Source organism: Bombus vancouverensis, chromosome 5, assembly GCF_051014615.1.
Source record: "Bombus vancouverensis nearcticus chromosome 5, iyBomVanc1_principal, whole genome shotgun sequence".
NCBI lineage: Eukaryota > Metazoa > Arthropoda > Insecta > Hymenoptera > Apidae > Bombus > Bombus vancouverensis.
This window is the reverse complement of record NC_134915.1, coordinates 18,084,050-18,096,054: the sequence shown is the minus strand read 5'-3', so window position 1 is coordinate 18,096,054 and position 12,005 is coordinate 18,084,050. Positions and strand designations below refer to the sequence as shown.

The 12,005-nt window shown below is 44.0% G+C and overlaps 1 protein-coding gene across 1 annotated transcript in view; it reads left to right on the top strand.

Moving 5' to 3' along the window:
• The first annotated feature begins 8,374 nt into the window (after window positions 1-8,374).
• Window positions 8,375-12,005, top strand: part of fz2 (frizzled 2) — a 134,341-nt gene continuing 130,710 nt past the window's right edge. Inside the window, exon 1 of the mRNA XM_033337233.2 lies at window positions 8,375-8,392. The gene's annotated coding sequence lies outside the window, so the exon portion shown is untranslated. The remainder of the gene's footprint in view (window positions 8,393-12,005) is intronic.

Genomic DNA, 12,005 nt, shown 5'->3' with positions numbered 1-12,005 from the left:
AATAATTTACATAGAGTTGTCACGGTTCACAGGAAACTCTACTAATCGATTGTTACTTTGGTCGCGCGTTACGTTTTTGTTTTCCACAGACAAAAATGCGAAAAAAAGAGGGAAAAAATAGCGGGAAAAGAGGGAAATTTATCTACCGTTCACGGTCCTCTCTTTTATTCATCCCGTTCGTCACACGTTTAAAAACTCGCGCGACGATAAATCGCAATTGACGAAATTCATTGCGCATTCTTCTGGCGGATTCAATTGGTGGCACAATTTTATTTGAAATTTACGCATCGCTGAAAAACTGGCAGACCAAAAATACGAGTCACGATGTTTTTGCCGGCTCTTTCAACGACGACGCACGATTCGATAGTGCTTGGTATATGATGCATCGAGCTGAAAAAGACCATGTATTTTTCCTATCGCGATCGTTTCCTCTTGTCAAATTTATTCGTCTCTTTCCCACCAATCCCTCCTGTAGTCGTTTTTTTCAAAAATCATCCGCGATATATCGAATGCACGGCAGCTTGCATGGCGGTATATTGATTGCTCGACTTGAACAGCATCCTGACTGAGTGTAAAAATCCGATAATTATCGAGTTTTAACCCAGAAATGCCGAAACGCGAAACACGAAATAAAAAGTCTTTAAATTTCGTGCGATTTAAACAACTTAATAATGTACAATTTATACAAACGTTGTCACTCGAGAGTGGTAAATGAAACGTCCTATGAACGTCGATTTAATCGAGAGAAACCTTTTTGTTCTATAGAGAACAAAATGTGAATTGCGGTAAAAGCGCATATTGGTTCAAACAGAAGTCGGTGACGCTACTTCAGATAGAACCACCGCGAAACCTTCCATCTTTCTATGATTAGAGACTCGTATTTCCGATTTATTTGAATTATTTAACAGGAACTTCCTTTTTGATCGCTTCGAGACAATCGTCATGATGATGTTTCACGATTAAATTGGAAAATTGACCGTCGTACGTGAGATTACTTGTTCGTGACATATTTAATATCTTATCGTTGGATTATCGATTTGGCCGCCTTAATATCTAGTTAAAACTAACCTGACACGTATAGCGTAGATTAACGTAGTCAGGCTCTTACCGAAAATTTTCCGGACTAATGAAATTGGTCGGTCGGTTAAGTCACATCATAAGCTTCATATTTATAGTAACCTAAATCTCGTCCGGGAAAGTCTGTATCGCGCAGCTATGCGGCAAACGCGGTGAACGATGCAAAACCAAAGTTAGCATCGCAAAGTTGTGGTTTAAAGTTAGCGTCTTTGAGAGAAACTACCGGCTTGCTGCATAGAAGCGGCGAGATTTTATTTAGCGATAGCTGTTTATGCATGGTTCGTGCACGTGCATGATTTTAATTAACGTATTTATAGCGTTGTGTATTTTTAATATTTGCGTCTTTTATGCGAAGAAGAAACATCCGTACATTCGGTATATGAATATTTAATTTATAGCGTGTAACTTTCATATCGATGGTGATGAGAATGTCTATAACGAGGAAAATTTCGTCGTGTATATTTATTACAGGGATAGAATCTTCTCAGTCAGTTGTATCTGATATGTAAAATAGAGTATCGTGGAATTACATATTCTACTAGGGGATCGCGTTATTAAACGTCACGAAATATCTGTATATTTTCTCAGAATTTCCTTAAAATCTTTACCATCGCTATGAGTTCTTCCGAATGAACACTTCCATTCGATAATCCGTATTACAAATCGTAGCTTTCAATGGATCGTTTAACAAACAATTATCTTTTAGAGATTACAACTTGTTTAGAAAAGAAGAGTAAGATATAAGCAGAATATATCAACTGCAAATATTCCCTATAGATCGTTATAAATAAGTTACAAATTTATGTAGACTTATATTTTTATGAATATAATCGAAGAAATGGAACTGAAGGAGAAATCTTTTTTATGCACTGAATAATTTTACCCTCCATGTATGTGTATATTCTGTATATTTTTGCACCTTGAAATATCTCCATAAATGCATAAACATGTCCAATCTACTTGTTCCTAAACCTTATCCAGAATCATAACTAAAACTTTACGAAATAAATATCATCCTATCAATAAGCGAATCTTTTCCATTTAACAATTCATATCACAAATTGCAGCTTTCAATAGGTTATTCAACGAACAATCCCTCTTTTCGGGATTATAACTGGGTCCTCGAAAGTTACCAACGAAATAAAGCTGTATCGAACACTGCGACAAAATAATCGATTAAAGTAAACAGCGATCGAGAGCGGCCAAACGAGCGTTACGAAATTTCCTATTAGCGAAACAGCAGCGACACGGGTCCGGTTTTCGCGCGCATCTCGCGACACCGCCCTGTGATTAATTGGCTGTGTCGCGATTTTTAAGCGGTCGCTAATTTCCGCGGACAAGAGTCGCCGAGCCAAGCGCCGTGTGCTCCACCCCTCGACTGCGATCGTTATATAATGTTTCGCCTTAATTGCGGATTCGACCCCCGACGGTCCGCGCGCGCCGGCTGCCTGGCCTGCAACTCTCGCACGATACACTTTTAATTGCGTCCAGATTTGCAATTCAGATTTCCTCAGCCGCGGCCCGACGCTTGCCTCTTGCATATACCCGAATTTCGAAATTCGCTCGAGTGCTGGCGAAAGACAAAACACCCTCCACGCATCCTGACCACCCCTCGACACGAGGGTGGCTCCTCGTCGATGATCTTCATCCTTCGACGAAAAATACCCCTCTTTCGATATCATTACGAGCTCGATTCCATGTAACTGTTGCACACTGTTTAGTGTTTTCGCATTATGCTCTGTCTTACACCTTATTAACAACGTGCGGATTCTCATGCGTTTTTATACTTTTATGAGCGTAACTAGAGAAACGCAGAAATTTGTTTCGTCCACTCTAAATATCATAATAAATACTCTACATTTGGGAGAATATATGGAATCGTTGCTTGCAATTGACTATTCTCTATCCATTGGACCATGTGTCACCCTCGACGAAAACTATGCGGAGAATGGCATCTATAGAATGTTTACGTTAGCAACCAACGAATATACGTGTGCGAATTTTCGCGCACGGTGATAAAACCGGAGGGACTTTGTTAGCGCGACTAGTGTGCGGTCGTGTTTACTCCGCGGTGTTAAAAGTTTTAGAGAAAACAGTCGGGTTCCCAAGTTCTACCCTAAATTCCCAGCCGCGTTGTAACATTTCATCCGAGTCTGGTCGAAGAAATATACCGTCCGAATATCTGGGTTACGATCTCCGTAAGAATACTTCGTTAACGCCTCCGTGAACACGACCCTTCTATGAACAAATTGAAACTTTGTAATAAAATATTTCCTCCCTGTGAAAGGCACAAAGTTGAACGATATTCAACGAGTGGAACAAGTTTTGTTTCGTCAGTGATCGAAGTCGGTAATGATCTTTAGGTTGAAATTGGACGGTTTACTAATAATGGCAGTTTCTTATTTTATGGTTTGTTATATCGTTGATACATCGTATAGTTACACTCCCGTTGAACAGTCTTTTGACATCATCTATTTTTATTAACCTCCGTTATTTAATGAAGACATCGAGGCAATGCAAGGTAAGATAGATTACTACTACGTGGATATTTCTAGCGCGAAATTAGATTATTTGCAACTTAGAAGATACACCTCGTCCGACGTTTGCGTATATCGACTACTTTTAGCAATTTCACGCTTCGAATTGACCTCTCAAATTGCCTCCGAAAGAAATAATGTACGCACGTAATCTTTACTGGAATTCAGGATACCAGTTTACGGTTATTATTACAGTTTGCCACTTACGCGTATGCCGTACAGTTGAACGTTTCACGTTTGTTTCTTCTTGCTTTCTATTTATTTATCCACTTTCTAAAACTACCTAGCTTAGCCATGTATAAGAAAAAGAAGAAACTACAACAACTCCAAACTACCGTAACAACGTACCACGCTCTACTAAAAATGGCCAGAACATCTCCAATCCGTGAAACTGAAACGCGAGCCAATATCCGTCTGAAATCCCCCAGCAAAGACGTAAATATTTCGACGGAACGTAGTCGTTCGATAAGCAAACAGAGCTTCCTTAACAGAATATTCCCATTGAGGGAGGAATCAGATTGGCGAGGAATCAAGGTAGAGAAATACGGCTCGCGGGAGGGTGGCTTTTAAAAGGAAATCGTGCGCTCTATGACCGGTATAATTTCTTTCTGTACTCCTTATCGTTTTTCCAATATATGCCCGGCAGATGCTACCGTTCTGCCGATAAGATGACCGTGCACGAGTATCGAGGACAGAAAAGGGGGATGAGAGATCGATCGCTCCGATTCTCTCCTTTTGAAGGAGCCGCCGTTAACCTCGTCGTACAGGCTCCTCGAACACCGTGATACGTTCTCGTTCGAACGACAGTGTGTTGGCAGTGCAAAAGGGGGCCAAAGGCGCTCTCTATCGCGGCGGGTGTTGCCATGACACCATGGAACCTCCACCCTGCTTCTAAATCTTTCTCTCCTCTCTTCTCTCTCACCTCTCTCGTCCCTCAGCTCGGTGCTCGCTGCTCGCTGTACACACAGCCGTGGGCAACTACAATCTCTTGCTTCAAATTTGCCGGAATCACTCGTAAAACAGACGAACCGCTTCCATTCGCGAGGCTGCGCTACTCGAGCTCCCTATTTATTAGGCCGGCACGCGTTCTCACGTCCATTCTCTCGGTTTCGATTCATGCCCGTTCACCCAGGATTTTTCTACTCCGGCAAGTTCGTTTCGTCATCGCGTACAGGGGATGACGATAGGGTCGAGCGTATCGCGATATCTACCCGGTTATTTTAGAGCCTTTAGATACGTTTTCAAAGTGGGTGCAATGGCAGATTGCACGGAATAATCATAGTCATTCGATAAAAGGGGTAATCGTCGTTCTATTAGCCGGATTTTCCATATTCGTAGTGGGAAATTAATATGGGAACGTTATCTGGATGGGATAAAGCGCTGTACGAGTCGATGAAAACGTAAAGATTGTTTGACTTTATTAACGACTCGTTATTTTTAGATATTTTTATTAGTGGATTATTCAGAAAGACAGTCATAGCGAACATAGGTCTTGTTCGACTTATTCGTATAATACGTCTTTATACCAGCTTACGCAAGAAAATCGGAAAACACCAAATTTCTAAGGTTATTAAAAGTACAATCTCCGTTTCACTTTGTACTACTCGAACACGACACGATAGAAACTGCAGCCGCAAGTGGTACTCGGAATCGTTTATTTCCCGTACTTGGCGGTGCTGCGATCAAGAAGAAATCTTCGATCTTACAACCACTGTCGTATTTATTCGCGAAAGATCTCGCGTTCGAAAGTAGCAGCAGAAAAGGAGGCGGATTTCAACGATGTAACTCGGTCCAGTCTCGTTCGTCTCACAAGGAAAAACGAGCATCGCGCATGAAACGTTATGTGAGCGTTCCCATCGAGAATTTTTACCAGCGTACCCGATTCCGCGCCATTACGCTTGCACCGCTTAAAGCCACGATGCAAAATCTCTTTTCTGGCAAGGACTTGCAACGTCCCTATCTATTCGAAAATGCGGCCTGGCTCAGATCCAACAGCGTCCTGCTCTTTCTCCTTTAGTCCTTTCCTCTTTGACGCCGCGTCTTCCGATGTCGTACATCCTGCCTTTCTGCACATTTCGCAGTCACCCCGCTCTGCCCACCCTCGCAAAAATTTTCCGCAGCGTACGGATCTACTTGTATTTTTTTACTTTGCTGTTCGTGCTCGTGATCAGCCTGCTACAAACTTCAAGCTACGAACGCAACAAAGTCTTGAATAGAAATGCTTTAAATAGCTAGGATTCGCAATTTCGTCGTGACATACGAATATAGCGGAGGTTTAATCAACCGGCGTCCGATTAATCGCAGTGATCGGTTATTAAAGTGGAATTAACGACAAATCAAACTGATTGGTTAAAGATATTATGTAACTTATACAAGTTACTTATTAAATAAGAGATATTTTCGTGACTTAAATATCGTATTCTTGCAAAATGCTCTAATTTTGTCAAACTTTATAAAATAACATCGTGAAATAGCGAAATCTAGAAGGAAGAAGAAATACCAACGAAATTCTTAGAATTTCTTTCTATTATAATGGCAATGTGAATTCAGTCGAATTCAGTAATGTGAAATAACTATAAAATGAAATTACAATAATGCAACTTTGGTACTTGATGGATTAACCGAGGTTCTTGTTCATCTGAGTTTCATTGTCAGTTACGATACAATTCTTTTTCCACATAATTCTAAAGTATTCCGAACCGTTATTGTCAGGAATATAATATCGTCTCGGTGTATATAAATCATTTCTCGTTTGTTTCATTTCTGTGACGAGCTTGAAAAACGTAGAACGAATACGAGATATCAACGAATTATATATTATTTCAATTAACATTTGCCGATTTAGCCTAAGGCTCAATTATTCCCTAACTCCCGATTCATCCCAACTACTTTGCTCGCAACGAAGCCGCTTAATCGAAATATCACCGTATTACGAAATAGCTACGATAGTAATTTAATTTTTCTTCGCAAATAACCTCGATCGATTTCCAATTTACTTCCAGCGGTAATGTCGTACGTCGAACTCGGCTCATAACTCTCGTAAACATCGCAAAATGTACAAAAGCTACGCGAAACTCTTGTTTTTTCCGGATATCACGCGCTTGAAAACCCGTTTCGATTTTCATCCAAGAGCAAGCACACCGATCACCGCTTACTAAAACGTTTGCCTACCCCCCCGATTCATCCGGTGCAGCTGAAAAACAAGATTTCAGCCCCGATCGGTAATAAATTGTCACGTGTATGACCGATACGGCGAAAGGAAGCACTGTGAGAGCTAGCTTTTCTTCCTTATGAAAATTTACCGTTGTGTACGCCTGAATTTATCGGGGGTTGGAATTTACAAGCTGCCGCGCGCGTGGCCGCCAGTTAGCCTTTCCAAACGATAAATTTCTTGGACCTTATCCAGCCACGTTCGTTCGTGTTTGTCTTACGTTTAAACTTTGCCCGTTGGAAATGAGGGGGGGCGGGGGAGGTTAGTCACCAACCCTCGACTCCTCTTCTTCTCACAGAATTCGTCGCGCTTAATTAACCAGGAGTAAGTTTCGAAATTATAATACCGCTTTGATCATCGCCAGCTACGGTCGAAACTCGTGGCGTCGAAAGGTAAACTCTCTTCTAAAGTGTGCAAACGAACACTTCCTCGTGGAGTTTCTGCTAGATTTGCTCTCGCTCCTTCGTTTTCGCGCCCTTTCCCCCTCGTCGACGAAAACAAGGCGTAGCACGACCGAACAGCGGACAAAATACGACCTCGTTAGATGTTCTACCCACGAAATTACAGAGGCGAGAAAAAATAGTGACGTTTTTATGCGAATCGCGGTAAAACGGCTAGCTTAATTAAGAGAAGGTAACGCGAGCCAGAGACGTCGCTGGACACTAGAGATTTCAAAGAGAGACTGTCTTGTTGGTTGTTCTGTCTATTTGGTGTAACGTTGACAAGCGAGCGTTCGTCGATTCGGACCACTTTGACGATTAGGTAGCAACCGCAGCCATTTTCATCGGTAAGATAAACTCGGCTTCTCCTAGACCTTCTTAGCCTTTGTTAGGCGGTACACGCGGCCGGAAGAAGAGACGAGTCGCAAGGGCGTTCCGAGAGCGGCTAAAGAGCCAGGGGATAGGGTTCCAGTTAGGGGGAGAAATAGGGGATGGAAACACAGAGGTAAGCTTGAAAAAAAAAAAAAGAAAAGAAGAAGAAGAAGGATAGAGGGGAGAAAGAAAAAGCAAATGGAAAAGAAATTCCCATTACTTTGGGGGAGAGACGTCTAGTACCCTTCTTCTTCATCTTCCTGCCGGTCTTCGTCTTCCTATGTCTACTCCTTCGTCCTCTCCTTTCCGTTTCCTCCGCTACCTCCTACCGGTCTGGTACGCGGACTCCGCGAGACGCGGGGACACGATGCACGCATGTGCCGGGGTCATTCTATCGATTTCTCTGGTTCGCGTGGCAGTCACGAGGAGGCGTAGCCGGAGTCGCGCTCCCGCTGCACCAGCACGCCACCCAAAACAGCCTCGCGTATCGTCGCAACCGGGTTGCCTTTTCAAGGTTAACCTACACGTATATGTATACGTACACACAACGAACACCACCGAAAGTGCCGGTTTCCTCGTCTTGAGTGTTCCTCCATCTCCGTGAATACCAACTTTTGCCCGTTTTTCACGTGTGCCTCCGTGATCGGTGAAAACGTTGTCGAACTGGTGATTTCCGACGAATCGGTGAAAAAGTCTTCCTACGCTCTTTCGTCTTTCCAGACTTCGTGACCGAGTGCGTTCCTTTTTTTTCTACGGTGAGTAACGAACCTTCTTTTTATTTTCTTGTTATCGTTGAACTTCTTCATCGATTATTTTCATAGTACAAGAATTGGCTGGCAGCGTTTCTTTCTTCTTCGTTTCTAAACGTTCGATTTTGTGGAAAACGTGCGCGACTTTCGATTGCCCGTTATTAAGCGTCTCCGTGTCGCGACGGACCGTTTGCGAGACGACGCGACGGTCTCGATTAAAATTCAATGCGTCTCATTCTCTCGAGATTCTATCTTGCCAAATCATCGTTAAGATCGCAACGTTGGCAGAGTAAATCGCCGATTACGACGATCGAGAGGCAATGAGCTACAACGGGGATTAAGCGACGGCTAATTAACGCGGTCGCGTCCGCAGACTAGAAGTCGCTCTCTTCGTGTTTCGTGGAATTTTACCGGCATTGTCCGGTGACCGTAACTTCGTGTAAATGGACAATCGATCAGGGATACCCGAGCGATATCACGCAAACGTAATAGCTCCCTCAACGCTTTGATACTTGGATATTCTGCAGACACTCCAGAGGGGAATGACCACCGATCCTTGTCCGTGATTTATAATCGTGGAAAGCAAAATGAGAAAATGTTAAAGGGTTTACGTATCATCGGATATACCATTCACTGTGTATGAAAATTCATCCTAACGTTATCGGATCGTTAGGGGCAGTCCGGTGTTTTAAAATAAATCTTGTTCCCAAATGTGTACGCGGAACGCATCAACCAATTTTACACAGCCGATTGAGTTTTCTTCTTTCTTCCGTTCAACGAGCATTCGATTCGATGCGATCATTTATCGAACGTTCTCGAACTGTACGTTGATATACTTGGTTGGTCTTCTGCTTCTAAACTTGACGTCTTATCGCGATACGTTCTTCGTTGGAAAAATTGACATTGAAACTATGAAATGGATTCTTCGACAGGAAACGGTAGTCACCGAATAGCAGAAAAATGCAGAAAAATACGCGATAGTCGACGTACGCGTTATAATACAATTCAGTTATAATGTAATACTATAATTCAGTAGGTGAAACAGACCTCTGCTTAACTTCCAACTCTTCAATTGATACATTCGTGAAAATACGAATTTGCACAAATACCTACGATTCCATAAGCATCAGTAAGTCGAAATTACCGAAGGAAGTGGAGTTGGCGCGTCGATAAGTATCAGCATTGTGTGGCAGATAACTCTCGAGCGCCGTGAAAATCGCGGGGTAAAGAAAAAAGAAAGAGGAGGAAGAGGCACAATGCGAGTTGTCGTCGCGTGGAAACCGTTTGCCTAGAAGAAATCCGGTTAGCCACTCGACGTAGAGGCGCGAGTCGACAATACGCGGCTGTGTGCGCGTTTTCAGAGAGAATTTTTCTCTCCCCCAACGTTCCGACGCGATAAGCGCCGTTATCTTTTGTCGCGCAACGATAATCCAAAGAACCGTCGTTTCAGTTCTTTAGGCAGGTCGAGCTGCAGCAGCCAGCACAGCGATGAACTAAACGCCTGTGGCTATGTAACCAGGAGCGGAACCGAGGCCGAGTAATTCTCGAGCTTGTTACGAGAAGCACACATCGTCGTGGATACAGAAAAAGAGAGAGCTAGGCCGTTTTCCCCTCTGTCTACTTTTTCTCGCTTCCACCCCTTCTCGTGTCCTACACTCTTTCTCGTTTTTCTTCCTTTTTTTTTACGTCAGCTCCTCACCCCCTCTCTATTGCTCTACGCGTGTGCTCGCTTGTGCTCGCGCGTGTTTCTCCTTTTTCCTCCTTTTGCACTCTCTGTCTACGCCTATCGCTTCGGCTCTGTCCCACCGCGTAGCGTTAGGTAATTCGAAAGCAATTTGAATTGACGTGCACCGGCAGAGGAAAGTAATTACGGGGTGAACGCGAGGCACAAGCTCCCAACCACGCCGAATCGTGTGCACCTACCTGGCCGTCGTGCTTCTACTACGTACAGGCAATGCACGCGCAACCTGCTCACACGTGTACACGATACCTCTGTGTAAGTACGTGCGTATACCACGGCTTCGCGGTTAGATTGATTAAAATTTACTATGCAAATTAGATTGCGCCTCGCGGTGCGGTGGAAGGCACGCGCGTACGAGGAACCTCGCTGGCTGAAAAGATGAATCGTTATCATTAGCATTTTCACCATTGACGTTGGCTTCGCAACACCGGTGTTATCGTGTCAACGCTAAGCCATCGAATATCCCTGGTTTCTGGCTGGTCTCTGGCTGATTCCTGGCTGGTTCCAGGCTGGCCGAGTCGATACGCCTGCAAACCGTGTATCCTATCTCCCCTGTACAGTGTGTGCTTTGTAGTTCTCCGCGTCTACCGTGCTATGAATATTCCATTAATATCTCAGGAAAATTTCAATAAAAAGATTGTTAAAGGGACATTTACCTCTCGCCTTTAGTATCCTTCGAGCTTCTTCCTCCCAGTTTTATTCCTCTTTTCGCAGGGAGTGGCTTTCAAAGACATTCCTCCAGCGATGGCACGTAACCAACGAAGAAATTCGTCTTTCCGCTAGATCGGTCGGAAGCGGCGCGATTCGCGACAGGGCGAAGGGAAAGAGCACGAAGGGTGAGTTTCACCCCCGAGGCATGTACACGCGCGTGGTAGGCGAATTGATCGCGTTGGGGTAGAATCATCCATCACTGAGTGACAGTCCCGAGCTAAACCTGCCCCCCCCTCCCACCACCATGGAAAGGTGCCCCTCTTCCTTTCTGACAAGAGGAATGGACAGAGGTGGCAGTGGAGAAGGGGGCGAGAACGGAAAGGGGAGGTGTGCCAGAGAGGGAAAACGGTGGCGCCCTCGAACGACGGGCGACGAACCAAACAACCCCCTCAACAATACCCAACAGATCCCACGGGACGGTGTATTCTCTCTCTGTGTTTTCTCTTTTTCTTTCTCAACCAACCCTCGCCGTCCTCCCGTCTCGGTTTATTCTCGTTGCCGCTTCCACCGTACGACGCTGCTGACGTTTGCCTCTCGCGAAAATCGAAACGCTTAATTGCATGATCGCCTCGTTTAAAGTGGCCTTTCCACTTGTTCCAACCAGAAACCAACCACGGGAGGGAGATCGTCGAGTGTGTATTTAAACGAGTATTACGATTATGTTATTTAGAAGCGCGTTTTATGTAGAAGAATTGAGAAAAGCGGAGTAACGATGTTAATAGAAGTTGATACGGCACTCGAATTCGAATTACGTTCGACAGACCCTCGACTATGAATCGAGTCATCCAGGTGCAAAACTGTATTCGAATCGAGAGAGACTTGCCTTTGTTCGGTATCGGGGATCCCAACAAATATTTTGCACCATCATACTGCTATATCATATCTCCCTTTGATACATTATATCGTGGTCAAGGCACCCCTATTCATCCCCTTACTCGAAAATTCTACCCACCGCTGTATGTTCGTTACTGCGTACTGTCTCTTTCTTACCAAACCGCGTTGCTCTCTAACTTCCACAAAGCTACTGTTTCCGACCAACTATATCGACTATACGTAGAGGATACTTTCGATGAAATTCGCTCAGCGAAAATTGTTCTTCCACACCTTTCCACCCAAAACCTGTTAGTTACACTCGACCGGTTGTGGCCATAGCGGTCTATTCAATTC